The sequence below is a fragment of the Triticum aestivum genome, chromosome 5D, assembly GCF_018294505.1.
Source record: "Triticum aestivum cultivar Chinese Spring chromosome 5D, IWGSC CS RefSeq v2.1, whole genome shotgun sequence".
Classification (NCBI taxonomy): Eukaryota; Viridiplantae; Streptophyta; class Magnoliopsida; order Poales; family Poaceae; genus Triticum; species Triticum aestivum.
The window spans coordinates 35,320,581-35,334,687 of NC_057808.1; positions in this window are offsets into that span (position 1 = coordinate 35,320,581).

Sequence of the window (14,107 nt, forward strand, 5' to 3'; positions counted from 1 at the left end):
ACAAATGGAGCACTGAATGGTTCACAAAAACCAAGGGGTTTGTGCGAGCCGCATTTGCAAATGGCCAGAGGAAAACCTGGTGCCCCTGTTTACGGTGCGGCAATTGGGAAAAGAGGACAGAGGCTGAAATGGGCAAACACCTGCAGAAGAGTGGTTTTACGCCCGATTATACGGTGTGGACATTTCATGGTGAGTCTGCCCAACGTGACCGAGCTGAGGTGGATCGTCGTCGCACCGACGAGCATGGTACCGGGATGGAAAACATGGTGCAAGACTTTGATGATGCTCGGGATTCGGACGAGGAGATGGAGGAATCTGCAAAGGCCTTCAATGAAATGTTGGAGTCTTCAAAACGTCCGCTCCATGAGCACACTGAGCTTTGTCAGTTGGATGCCATCTCACAAGTAATGGCTCTGAAGGCTCAGTTCAACTTGGGCAGAGAATGCTACGATGCAATGATGACAGTATTTGGACGCTTTCTACCCAAAGGCCATGTAATGCCTGCAAACCTGTACCAGTCGGACAAAATCCTCCGTGCAGAGAAAGGATGTGTCTTGTTTAGGCTTGACTATGCGGACTTGAACTATTGTCCCATTTGCAAGTCTTCCAGGTATGTTGTGGTAGACAACGGTATGGGTGAGAAGACACAGACCAAAATCCCCGTTAGTGTTCTTCGGTATATGCCAATCGTACCAAGACTTCAACGTCTTTTCATGGTCGAAGAGACGGCCAGACAGATGACATGGCACAAAACGGGCAAAAGAACCGAACTAGATGCAGATGGGAATCTGATGATTGTACACACATCGGATGGTGTTGCGTGGAAAAAGTTTGATGAATTACATGGTGACAAAGCGGCAGATCCGAGGCATCCTCGAGTCGGCATCAGCACGGATGGGTTCAGTGTGTTTGGTATGACGGCAGCCCAATACAGTTGTTGGCCCGTATTTGTCTTTCCACTCAATCTCCCCCCCGGACAGATTATGCAAAGAAAGAACATTTTCCTGACGTTGATAATTCCAGGGCCCAACTATCCGGGGAAAAATATGAATGTGTACATGCAACCGCTTAAGGACGAATTGCAAGAAGCCTGGGATAATGGGTTCAAGACATACGATGCCTATAGCAAACGGAACTTCATAATGCGTGTCTGGTACATGTACTCGACGCATGACTTGCCGGCGTATGCGCTATTCGTTGGCTGGTGTGTGCATGGAAGGTTCCCGTGCCCCACATGCAAGGGAGCTCTTGAGTTTCGTTGGCTTCAGGCCGGTCGCAAGTTTTCTTGCTTCGACATGCATAGACAGTTCCTGAATCCTCGCCATAAGTTCAGGAAAGACAAGAAGAACTTCATCAGAGGTAGAGTTGTCAAAAACTCTGCACCACCTGCATTGACAGGCCAACAGACCCTGGATCAGTTAAACGCTCTCGAGCCAGATCCAGAGCGTCCAGGGTACTTCAAGGGGTATAATTCTAAGCACGCCTGGACTCACAAAACATGCTTATGGGATCTGCCTTACTTCAAAGACCTCCTTTGCCCACACAACATCGACGTGATGCACACTGAGAAGAATATCGCCGAGGCACTTTTTGGTACATTGTTCGGCATAGATGGGAAGTCAAAGGATAATACTAAGGCTAGAGTCGATCTGGAGGCGCTATGTGATAGGCCGTTACAAAACATGAAAGAACCGAAAGGAAAGCAGAACTGGACGAAGCCAAAGGCATGGTTCAATCTTGGAAGGCCAGCTATGAGGGAAATTATCTTGTGGGTGAAAATGCAGTTGATGTTCCCCGATGGGTATGCAGCGAATCTACAGAGGGGAGCCAGTCTTGATAAATTGAAGATATTTGGTCTCAAGAGTCATGATTGGCACATATGGATTGAGCGGGTAATGCCGGTGATGTTGCGTGGCTTCATCCCTGAGGATGAATGGCTAGTACTGGCAGAACTCAGCTATTTCTTCCGTGTTCTTTGTGCGAAAGAACTATCGCCTGGCGTGCTAGAAGAAATGGAAGAGTTGGCGCCGGAGTTGATCTGCAAGTTAGAGAAGATCTTTCCACCGGGCTTCTTTAATCCAATGCAACATTTGATTTTGCATCTCCCGACCGAGGCAAGATTGGGGGGGCCCGTGCAAAATCGTTGGTGCTACCCAACTGAGAGGATGCAGAAGACGCTTCGACAAAAATGTAAAAATAAACGTAGAATTGAAGCATCGATGGCTGAGGCATTCATCACTGAGGAGGCGGCAAACTTCGTGACAGCACACTACGAAGCCAAAAATCGTCATTTGCATAATCCGAAGCCTCGGTACAATGCTGACGACCCTAAAAAGGGTGGATCCAACCTCAGCCTATTCAAAGGGAATCTCGCACCAGCCAGTGTTTCAAATCCAGTATCTTTGGATAACGAACAATGGCGGACCATTTCGTTGTATATCTTCAACAACCTGATAGAAGTGCGGCCGTACATCGAGTAAGTTCTCGGTACATAGTTTCGCAACTTCTATTTCCTTTGAACTGCTCTTATTCCTGGATATTTCATACAGTCGATACGTCGCCTTATTCTCGTATGGAGCGGTGATCCAAAAGGATTCTGTCGAAGAGTATGAGCTTCTCGCAAAGCAAGGAGGCGGCTATCCCGGTTTCATCTCTTGGTTCAAACAAACGGTAATTTCTATTAGACTTGTAGGCTAATTTGTAGGCGGCTATCCCGGTTTCATTCGCTAATTTGTGCGTAATGCAACAATCCTTTCATATTAAACTTGTAGGCTAATTCAGAGTCTATGGACGCCGAATTGAGACAAGTCGCTAATGGTTTTGACTATAAGGTCCGTTCATTTGACAAATACGACATCAACGGGTATCGCTTTCGTACCTATGGCAAAGAGCTATCTATGGCCGACCGAAAGTCTACAAATTGTTGTGTATCTGCTATCGGCGAAGGAGGTACCGAGTATTATGGGAGAGTTGAAGCAATTTATGAACTTCTATTCTATGGTGAAAACCCACCGAATGTCGTAGTCTTCAAATGTTATTGGTTTCAGCCGAAGGAGACTAGAAGGACTCATGAACATATAGGGCTAGTTGAAATCAACCAAAGCACCCATTTAGATGTTCCTGATGTCTATATTACGGCTCAACAGGCGACCCAAGTATTCTATCTACCGTGGGCCTGCCAAACTAATCCAAATCTGAAAGGTTGGGATGTCGTTTATGAAGTGCCGCCACGTGCTAGACTATCTCCCCCAAAGGAAGAGGATTATGAACCTCACATTAACCCAGACACATATGAAGGAGAATTCTTCCAAGAGACACGTCTTTCCAAAAAGCGTTTCAAGAACCGCTATACTTCACCCCAAAACATTGAAGTAGACAGCGACAGTGAATCCGACATCACCCCAGAGGAGGAACAAGAAGAGCCGGAACAAGAAGAGGTTACTGCTGCGGATGACCTGTCATTGCTTGACCGATTACGTCAAGGTGGCCTTGCACATGTTGATGCCACTGAACCCTATGAGCCCGTCATTGATTATAGTGATGATGATGATTATGCATTTATTGATGATACTGATCGAGATTATTAGTAGTGTCAGGTATTAAATTTTGTAATGTTGTACTTGATGATGATACACTTAAGTGATACACATATTATTATTCATGTCGGTCTTTTTTTTATGTTGTACTAATTTCGTTTACTGTTTGTCATGGCAGGTGTTGAAAGATGGTGGGCGCTGGTCGGGAGCGCGCCAAGGCCCCTTCTTCGTCGGCGCGTGGTCTGAGGTCTTCGATTCCAGACGCACCTCTCCGCCGAGCGTTGCTGGACAGTATGTCCACACCGCCGGGCCCTTCTTCGTCGACCGCGGTGCCCAGCAGGGGACGAGGTAGGAAGAGAGGAGGTGGGGCACGTGGTCGCGGGAGAGGAGGTAGGGTGACTGCTACGGCGCCTTCCTCGCCGCCACCCCCAGCTGTTTCACCCGAGCACGTGACTGCTAGGGTGGACTCGTCCGAGGAGGAGGCTACACGGACTCCGGTCCACGAGCCTCCGGTCCACGGGTCTTGGGCCCACGAGCCTCGGGTCGACTGGCCTTCGGCCCACGAGAGTTCGGCCCACGAGACCCCGGAGGAGCACACGTCCGGATGGGGTACCTGGCCGGATCAGCCCGAGGAGCCGAGTGGCCATGCTGATGATGGCGGGGAGCCGACTGATCTTGAGGAGGAGGGTGGCACCGTCTACCAGCGTGGTGCTACACGGCTCCCGTCCGTGCCGGCGACCCGCGAGCAGAGGTGGTTGATCTTCCCTGATGGGGAGAGGTACGTAAGTGCATTTAATATTTTTGTACCTTCTGCATTCACGTTTCTTCAAATAACTAATGCGTTGGCCTTGTCATGCTGCAGGGGTTGGGACCACCATCATAGTGTCCGCCGGCCCAACTCCGTCCTTGGAGTTCTTTGCCGGCAAAACTTCCCGGGGTTTGTCACGTTGCCTGGTGAGGGTCGGCTTCCAGAGCTTGGGTTGAGCTGGGAGCACTACGTGGCTGCCCCGGCCCCGCCGGATGTCATTATCGACGGTGTCGTGTGCGACACGAGGGCAGACATGGTGATCAGGACGTTCTGGGTAATTTCTCCTTTACACATTTCAAAATCTTCAACTAGCTAGTTATTAATTGTACTAATCAATATTGTCTCATTTGATTGCAGACATTCTACAGGTGTGAGGAGGGATACGAGGAGGACGCGGCAAATGTTATCCAGAACGTCTGCAAGCGCCTACTCCAGAACTTACGGCACGAGGCTCGGGTGCAGGCTGTTCGAGACTACTACGCCTTGCGTGGTATCAAGAAGACCAAGCCGGCGTGCCGCGATAAGTTCCTGAGTAAGGAGCAGTACATGAAGGTAATTCTTAAGGCCTTCTACTTAAGTTCCTTCATTTAGTAATTCTTAGCCGTAGCGCTCAAGTTTCTATTTGCTAACTTAGGCGCCTCCGAGATGGTGTGCGGATCGGATGGATTGTTGGGAGGTGTTGGTCGATGAGTGGTGCTCAAAAGAATGGCTAGCCCTCCACAACGAGGCCAAGGACAAACGTGCCCAAATGGAAGGTGTGCCACACCATCAAGGCAGCTCCAACTTATATCAGTTCGGGCGCAACTGGGTATGTGGTTTGCTTCATGATTCATGCAATTCATTCATCATGCTAGCTTGAGCCCTTTAATTACTAATTTTCATTGTTTCTCTCTTTCAGGCACGCTACAATAAGGTGGATAAGGTGCCAGAGGTGTACGACCTGTATGCCATGGCCCACACTGGCTCTTTCAAGAAAGTCAAGGCTTTCTCTCAGTCTGACCTCGATGATGCAAACAACTTCACCAACATCTCCTCCCACAACAAGCTCGTGAGATATAGAGATGAGGGGAAGGCGAGGAAAGGGGAGGACTTTAACCCGAGCCAGGGTCCCATTGATCCAGAGCTGGTGATGATATCTGGTGGCGGGAGGTCCCATGGCTCCATAGCCATTGGAGATGGACTTATCCGTTGTCCTAGCACTCTCCCGGAGATCAAGGCGCGCCAGTCGAGCTCCGCTCCTGAGATAAGGCCTCGTGAACGGCCAGTGCAACTCGCCATCAAGGTTAGTGATACGTACTCAGTTATCTTTCTCCATTACATTGTGTGCGCTTCCATCAATGATTACAAATGGTCATGTGAGTGGTGTTGCAGGCTGCTATACAGACTGAGAGAGATAGAACGGAGAAACTTCTGGCGGAGGCGGCGGAGAGGCAGCGGGAGATGGAGGAGAGGACGAGAAAGATGATGGAGGAGGAGAGGGCACGGAATGACATGCAGGCAAGGGCCATGTACGAGCTCCTTGTGGTAAGTTTCTTCTGCAGATTACTTGCTAGTCTTAACATTTGAGTCTCATTACTAACTAGTATGACTCTGTTCTGAAAACCAAATGTGCAGTCTGTGTGCGAGAAGTCCGGTCAGCCCGCTCCGCCGATGCCAGTGATTGCTCCTGGGAGCACGGTGAGTTTAATTTGAATGGACATTACTTGCTAGTCTTAACATTTGAGTGTCGTAATGCTAACGAGACATTGGAAATGATCTTTGGTGCAGCTTAACTCCAGAAACGCATCGCACGATCCTTCTCCAGGTAGCGGCACTAGCCACCCCGCTCCTACACCTCCCTGATCACGGTAAGTTTCTCTAGTGTTTTGCTTAACAAATGCATAAAGACCTAGACTTAGCTTTATTTCCTCCAATATGCTTACCATAATGACCTAGAGTTAGCTTCTTTTCCTCCAAAATGACTTAATAAGCTTACTGACCTCATAAACCATCCATTTTTGTCAAAAATTGCATAATTAGCTCATAAACGACCCATTTCACCTAGGTTAACTCATAAACGACCCATTTCACCTAGGTTAGCTCATAAACGACCCATTTCACCTAGGTTAGCTCATAAACGACCCATTTCACCTAGGTTGCTCATAAACGATCCATTTCACCTAACTTAGCTCATAAACGACCCATTTCACCTAGGTTAACTCATAAACGACCCATTTCACCTAGGTTAGCTCATAAACGACCCATTTCACCTAGGTTAGCTCATAAACGATCCATTTCACCTAGGTTAGCTCATAAACGATCCATTTCACCTAACTTAGCTCATAAACGATCCATTTCACCTAAGATAGCTCATAAACGATCCATTTCACCTAGGTTAGCTAATAAACGATCCATTTCACCTAAGTTAGCTCATAAACGATCCATTTCAACTAATTTAGCTCATAAATGATCCAGTTCACCTAAGTTAGCTAATAAATGGCATATACTTCTTCTTCTAGTCTTCTTCTTCTTCTTCTATTCTTTTTCTTCTAGTCTAATTCTTCTTCTAGTCTTCTTTTTCTAACTTTCTTATTTGTCATTTTGCAGGTTTCGTTCACTTCACGGAAGCCAGCTTTCTATGATGGATTGCTTGTTTTTTCCTTTGATGCACTTCTTGTATTCTGCTCGCTTGCTATGATGAAACTAGATTGCTATGATGAAACTTTGCATATTGTAATATGTATGGATCGATGGAACTATGTGCAACCTACTATGTATGTATGGATATATATGTGCTGGATATTTATTATGTTGGATATATATGTGCTGGCTCCTGTGATATATTTGCTGTGATATATTTCCTGTGATAATTGTTGGATATAAGAAAAACAGAATAAAAAGAGGCAGTGCAGGCTCTTTGCCGTCCGCCGCGGACGGCAAAGACACCTTTGCCATCGGTGGCAGACGGCAAAGGGGGCACGTGGCGCCCACCTGTGCTTCCTGAGAGATGGACCATTTGGCAAATTTGCCTACCGTGGCGGACGGCAAAGCTAAGCTGACGGCAAAGACTTTGCCTTTGCCGTCCGCCGTGGTAGACGGCAAAAAACAGCGGGCGCTGACGCATTGCTGACGTCAACTGGCGGACGGCAAAGAGGCGCTCAAATTTGCCGTCCGCTGGCGGACGGCAAAGGCCGCCGTTAGCCGCCTAACGGACTAACGCTGGCGGACGTCCAGTATTTTTGCCGTCCTCCTCTTTGCCGTCCGCCGCTGTAGGCAAAGGACTCTTTGCCGTCCGCCATAAAAAGCAGACGGTAAAGGACCTGTTTACCGTAGCCTACTTTGCCGGAGCCTTTTGCCGTCCGCCGTTCGAGCCTTTGCCGTCCGCCGTGGCAGACGGCAAAATAGCTGTTTCCTGTAGTGAGAGGTGGCGGTCGGTCGCCTTGAGGCCTGGAAGGGTTCCTCAGCCCGGGCTGGGGCACGCCGGGCCTTGGAATTCGTCAAGGCGTGGTAGCCTCGGCTAGATCTAGCCTAGTTGGCCACACTTCGACTGGAAGCCCGAGAGGAGCTAGCGGCGGTGGAGTGTGATCTTGTCCAGCGGGCCGCGGCGATCACCGAGTACACCAACACCGGCATCTTTGTCCCGGAGCTGGCTGAGAACGGCACCGAGGCGCTGCAGGAGTGGTTCGGGCTGGACCCAGAGGATGGCGAGGACTCGACTGAAGTGATCGACTCCAGCGACGACGAGAAGGCGGGGAGGAGGAGGAAAGTGAAGAGGAGGAGCCAGAAGTTGGAGCAGACGGCCAGCCTCAGCTCGACCGTGCCTCCAGCAACGAGCCACGCCCGAGCGAGCCGGCTGCTGCTGAAGGCGACCAAACGGAAACCGACCAGCCGACCGCTCCACCAACCGGCACCACCGACTCCACCATTCCACCGAACCCGTCTACTGCTCCCTAGGCTGCCAATTTACCTTTTGTTTTTACCTGCTTATCAGTCTTGACAAACTTCGTTAACTTCGCACAATTCCACCCGCGGGGTGTATTTCAAACTTCTGTTGAATGCTGGCCAAGGGCCTTTTGGTATGTAAATGTGCTTGCCGGGTTCTATCTTTCCTTGCTTTCTGCTCTTTGGCTTTTTTCCTTTGCCGCCTTCCCTTGCTTGCCTTCTTGCCAGCCGAACAGCCGCTCTGCGGACTGTGGCTGGGTCAAGTACTTAGCCACTTCCGGGGAGGCAAGTACTTAGCCAATTAGAGTTTTCTAGCAAATTAAGTAAAAGCCGGCCGGCCGGCTGCTCAGCAGCCGGTCGGCGAACCAGGAAGCCGGCTTGAACTATGTGCATGCATTGTGTCCTTAGCCATTTTTCATGCGAACACCCTTTCTTCCTTAACTCCTGCCCACCGGACAGTCGCTCTGCGAGCTACGACTTCTGGCAGGAGGAGGCCTAAGTGCCAACGCATTACTTGTCCGGCTGCAGGAAGCATTACATAGTACAAGGCGGCGAGTCCCCGGGTCGACTGGTCGAACCCGGTGCCAGGAGGACTAATGAAATAACACAATGACGGGCATAATACTTATCATATAGATAAAAGAGGGGCAGTCCCTGAGCTCTTCTCGGGGGACCCAGAGTCTTCGTACTTAATACAAAAGTGGGCGTCGTACATACTGCATCAACTGTAAAACCTTCGAAGGAGGTTTGCATTCCATGGTCGCTCCGTCTCCTTGCCGGAGTCGTCTCTTTTGCATGCTCGAGGCTTCTGAGCATCGATCGGGTAGTAGGAGTCGTTGCCCAACACCTTGCTGATGATGAAGGGGCCCTCCCAAGGTACCGAGAGCTTGTGCTGGCCGGCTGTTCGCTGGATCAGCCGGAGCACAAGGTCTCCCTCTTAGAAGGATCTTGGCTTGACCTTCCGGTTGTAGTATCGATGTAGGCTCTGCTGGTAGATGGCGGACCGGCTGAGTGCCAATAGCCGGCCCTCTTCCAGCAGATCGACACCGTCTTCTCGTGCTTCTTTTGCCTCCTCTTGGGTGTACATGGTGACTCGAGGGGAGTCGAATTCTATGTCCGTCGGGATGACGGCTTCGGCACCGTAGACGAGGAAGAAAGGCATGAAGCCGGTTGATTTGTTCGGAGTTGTCCGCAGGCTCCAGAGGACGGCGGGCAGCTCATCGAGCCAACAGCCAGCCGAACGCTCTAGAGGCTCGACCATTTGGGGCTTAATGCCGGACAAAATGAGGCCGTTTCCTCGCTCCACCTGGCCGTTTGACTGCAGATGGACAACAGACGCTAGGTCCAGTCGGATGCCCTGTGTCGCGCAGAAACGGGCCAAGGCGCCTTTGGCAAAGTTTGTGCCGTTGTCGGTGATGATGCTGTGTGGTATGCCATACCGGATGGTGATGTCGGAGATGAAATTCACAGCAGTCGGACCATTCAACTTCTTAATTGGCTTTGCTTCTATCCACTTGGTGAACTTGTCCACCGCGACAAGCAGATGAGTCATGCCGCCGCATGCTGTCTTGAATGGTCCCACCATATCCAGCCCCCAGACAGTGAAGGGCCAGGCAATGGGGATGGTCTTGAGTGTAGAAGCCAGCTGATGTGGCTTGGAGCGGAACTTCTTGCACCCTTTGCATTTCTGGACCAAGTCTTTGGCGTCTTCTAGAGCAGTCGGCCAGAAAAAACCGTGGCGGCAAGCTTTGGCCACGAGCGCTCTTGACGTTGCGTGGTGACCACACTCGCCTTGATGGATATCTTTGAGGATTGCTTGGCCTTTGCTCCGGCTCTACGCAGCGCTGCTAAACACCAGTGACACTGCGCCTCACAAGTTCTCTGTTGACGATGGTGTATGCTGCTGCCCGACGCTGCACCTGTCGGGCCGAGATCTCGTTAGTCGGCAGCTCTTTATTCACCAGAAAGTGGAGGATGGGCTGAGCCCACGAAGGTGCTGCAATTTCTTCGACTGCTGGGACTGCTACTTGCACGAGGGTGGTTGGGCCGGGAGGTGGCGGGTTGGAATCGGCTGCCGCTTGCTGAGTCGATGAAGTCCCCGGGGCGACTGCTGCAGTCCCCGGGCCTGGTTCTAAAGTCCCCGGGCGGGGTGCGGCTGCTGCAGTCCCCGGGTCGCCTGCCGAATTCTCCGTGCCGGCTGCCGGGGTCCTCAAGTCGGATCTGACTGCTTCAGGAAGAGCCGGCACAAAGATGGAATCCGACTCTGGTGATGGCTTGACAGACGGCTTAAGGAGGCGTTGTAGGGCGACGCCGGCTGGTATTGCTTGCTCATTGTCATTTCTTGGCACATGGAGGAACTCGCATCCTTCAAAGTATCCACTGAGTTGCTGAACGAGGAAGCGGTAGCTGGCCATATTTGCATCCTTGGCGTCCCAATCGCCTAATGACTGTTGGACCACCAAGTCGGAATCTCCATAGCACAGGATCCGGCGAATGCCGAGTTCCTTGGCAAGCCGGAGCCCGTGAATGAGTGTTTCAAATTCAGCAACGTTGTTAGAGGCGGCAAAATGGACTTGCATCACATATCTGAGCTTGTCGCCTTTGGGAGATGTGAGGACGATGCCGGCTCCCAAACCAGTGCACATCTTGGAACCATCAAAGTGCATTCGCTAATGGGTGGACTCTGGTGCTGGCGGCAGGTACTGGGACTCGGCCCAGTCGACGAGGAAGTCGGCCAGTGCTTGTGACTTGATGGCGTTGCGAGGTTGGTAGTAGATGGTGTAGGGGGCCAAATCTATGGCCCATTTGGCCACTCGTCCTGAAGCATCTCGGCTTCCAATGATCTCGGCAAGTGGGGCAGTGCAAACCACGGTGATTGGGTGCTCTTGAAAATACGGTTTCAGCTTCTTAGTGGCAAAATGTACACCGTAGCACATCTTCTGGTAGTGGGGGTAATTCTGCTTGGAGGCGGACAGTACTTCACTCAGGTAATACACCGGCCTCTGGACTGGTAGTGCTTTTCCTTCTTCCTTGCGTTCGACAACTATGACTGTGCTGACCATCCGGCTGGTGGTGGCGATGTAAAGGAGCATGGGCTCTTTAGGAGTCGGAGCCGCCAGGACAGGCGGAGTGGTCAACATCTTCTTGAGCCGTAGAAAAGCTTCATCCGACTTGTCGTTCCACTCGAAAAAAGTGGTCTTAGTCATGAGCTGGTACAGGGGAAGAGCCTTCTCGCCCAGCCGACTCATGAAACGGCTGATGGATGCCAAGCAACCGATGAATTTTTGCACGTCCAGCAGTCGGGTGGGCACCTCCATCCTCTCGATGGCCTTGATCTTCATAGGGTTGGATTCTATGCCGCGCTCTGAGACCAGGAAGCCAAGGAGCTGGCCGGCTGGTACCCCGAAGACGCATTTCTCCGGGTTGAGCTTGACCTGGAATCGGCGCAAGTTTTCAAAGGTCTCCTTGAGGTCTTCTAGCAGCGTTCCACGCTTCTCCGTCTTCACCACAACATCGTCCACATAGACGTGGGCGTTTCTGCCGAGTTGCTTGAGGAGGCACTTCTGCATGCAATGCTGAAATGTGGCGCCGGCTTTCCTCAAGCCGAACGTCATGGTCAGGTAACAGAAGGCTCCGAATGGCGTGATGAAGGCAGTCTTCAGCCTGTCGTCCGGGTTTAGCTTGATCTGGTGATACCCTGAGTATGCATCCAAAAAGCTCAACAGCTCGCATCCGTCAGTGGAGTTAATCACTTGGTCGATTCACGGCAAAGCAAATGGGTCTTTGGGGCATGCTTTGTTGAGGCTGGTATAATCAATACACATGCACCACTGCTTGTTCTTCTTCAGTACAAGGACTGGGTTGGCTAGCCACTCTGGAAAGAACACTTCCATGATGAAGCCGGCTGCTAGAAGCCGGGCTATTTCTTCTCCAACAACTCTTCTCTTCCGACAGGCGGCGCAAGGGCTGCCTGACTAGCTTGGCATCAGACCGGACATGTAGCTTGTGCTCGGCGAAATCCGTCGGAACACCCGGCATGTCCTTGGGAGACCATGCAAAGATGTCCCGATTCTCACGGAGGAAATCGACGAGCTCGCTTTCTTATTTGCTGTCAAGGTTTGCACCTATGACAGCGTGCCTCTCTCCGGGTGCTCCGGGTCCAAGGGTATCTTCTTCATTCCTTTCGCCGGCTTGAACGAGCTCTCAGCTTCCGACTCCTTGGGGTTGGGTGACATTTCTGGTTGCTTGCCTGCCATTGCCACAACCCGGTCCAGGAGCCGTTTCTCGGCCGCGATCACGAGGGACTCGGCTAGCCGGTTGCTGTGTGCTGCACAGGCGGACGACTTCTTGTAATCCCCTGCTCAGGATTCCCTTGGAACTCGGCATCTTCATCTTGAGGTAAGGATAGTGGGGGACCGCCATGAACTTGGCCAGGGCAGGACGGCCAACTAGCGCATGGTAAGTGTCGTGGTTCTAAGCCCGACAGTAGAATGGGGGTAGGTATGAGGAGGCAAGATCCTAGCTATGGCGAAGTTGTACACGCGAGTTTTACGAGTTCAGGCCCTTCTCGGAGGAAGTAATAGCCCTACGTCTCAGAGCCCGGAGGCGGTCGACTGAATTATGCGTGTGTGTGTGTGTGTGTGTGTTACAGGGGGTGCGAACCCTTGTGCCTGTGGAGGGGGGTGGCTTATATAGAGTGCGCCAGGACCCCAGCTAGCCCACATTACAAGGAGTTCAATGTACATAAAGGGGGAGCGTTACGGGTAACGTCCGTAATAAAGTGCTATAAATGATCATTAATTCTATGTGTAAACGCCCGACCGTTGCTGCGTAGAGTGGCTTTAGGTCTTCTGTACGTCGAGTGGTCTTTTACATGGTCGAATGTTTGAGTGGTCGAGTGACCTAAAGAAGGAGGGGTCTCCGAGTGAATGGTAGGTCGAGTGGATGGCACTCGACACCTTTGTTAGGCCCTCCCTATTTACTCTTGAACTTCTTTGCTTCTAAGACAAGGACCTTAGGTAGGACGTATAGGTCAGGCCTATTACCCTACCCTAGGTCTATGTCCTCATCATTAGCCCCCGAATGGATTGAGGTCCGAGTGAAGAGAAGTTTGAAGTTGATCTTGCTTTGACTCTTGCCTTTCTCAAGAATTCATCATTGAACGGAGGCCAGTGTTGGAACTTCGGCTTCATTTCAGTCGCCTTGATCGATTCAGAAATTGCCGATTGGTTTTATAACGTCACCCGTCGAGTGTTGTCTCTGATGCGAAATCTTTGGCGTGATTGGTTGCAAAGGATCCCGGATTTCGCGGGATTCGAAATTTCGGTGGAACCGCGCCAGGCGGAGCGCGCCATGGTAAGCGGAGTGGATAAATAGGTCGTTTCGATTTCCGCGCCACCTTTTTCACCACGTATCCCATGTGCGACTGTTGAGGGATTTGACAGCATCGCCCGGGCCCACGCGTCGCCACGTATCTCGGAAGTGGGCCTTTAAAAGCAGCGAGGCCGAGGCGTCTGCACCATGCGTGCCCATTCCCCTTCTTCTTCCTCTTGCTCCTTTGCCTCCTCCGACTTCTCCACTTTTAGATGCCGCCGTTCCGCCACCATGGGGAAGGACAAAACAGCGGCGCTGGAACGCGCGAAGAAGGCGACGGGGGCGGCGAAAAGCAAGAAGACGAATCGGGGATCTTCGTCGCGCTCGGGGCTGCCGCCGGGTTGGATCCCGGGGGATTGGATCCGATCTTCGCTCCAGTAGGAAGACCTGGATGAGTTGGCCGAGCTAGGGCTGATCGTCCATGAAGCTGCACGGTTGGCGAAAGGGGAAATGGAGCCGCAGCTGCGAC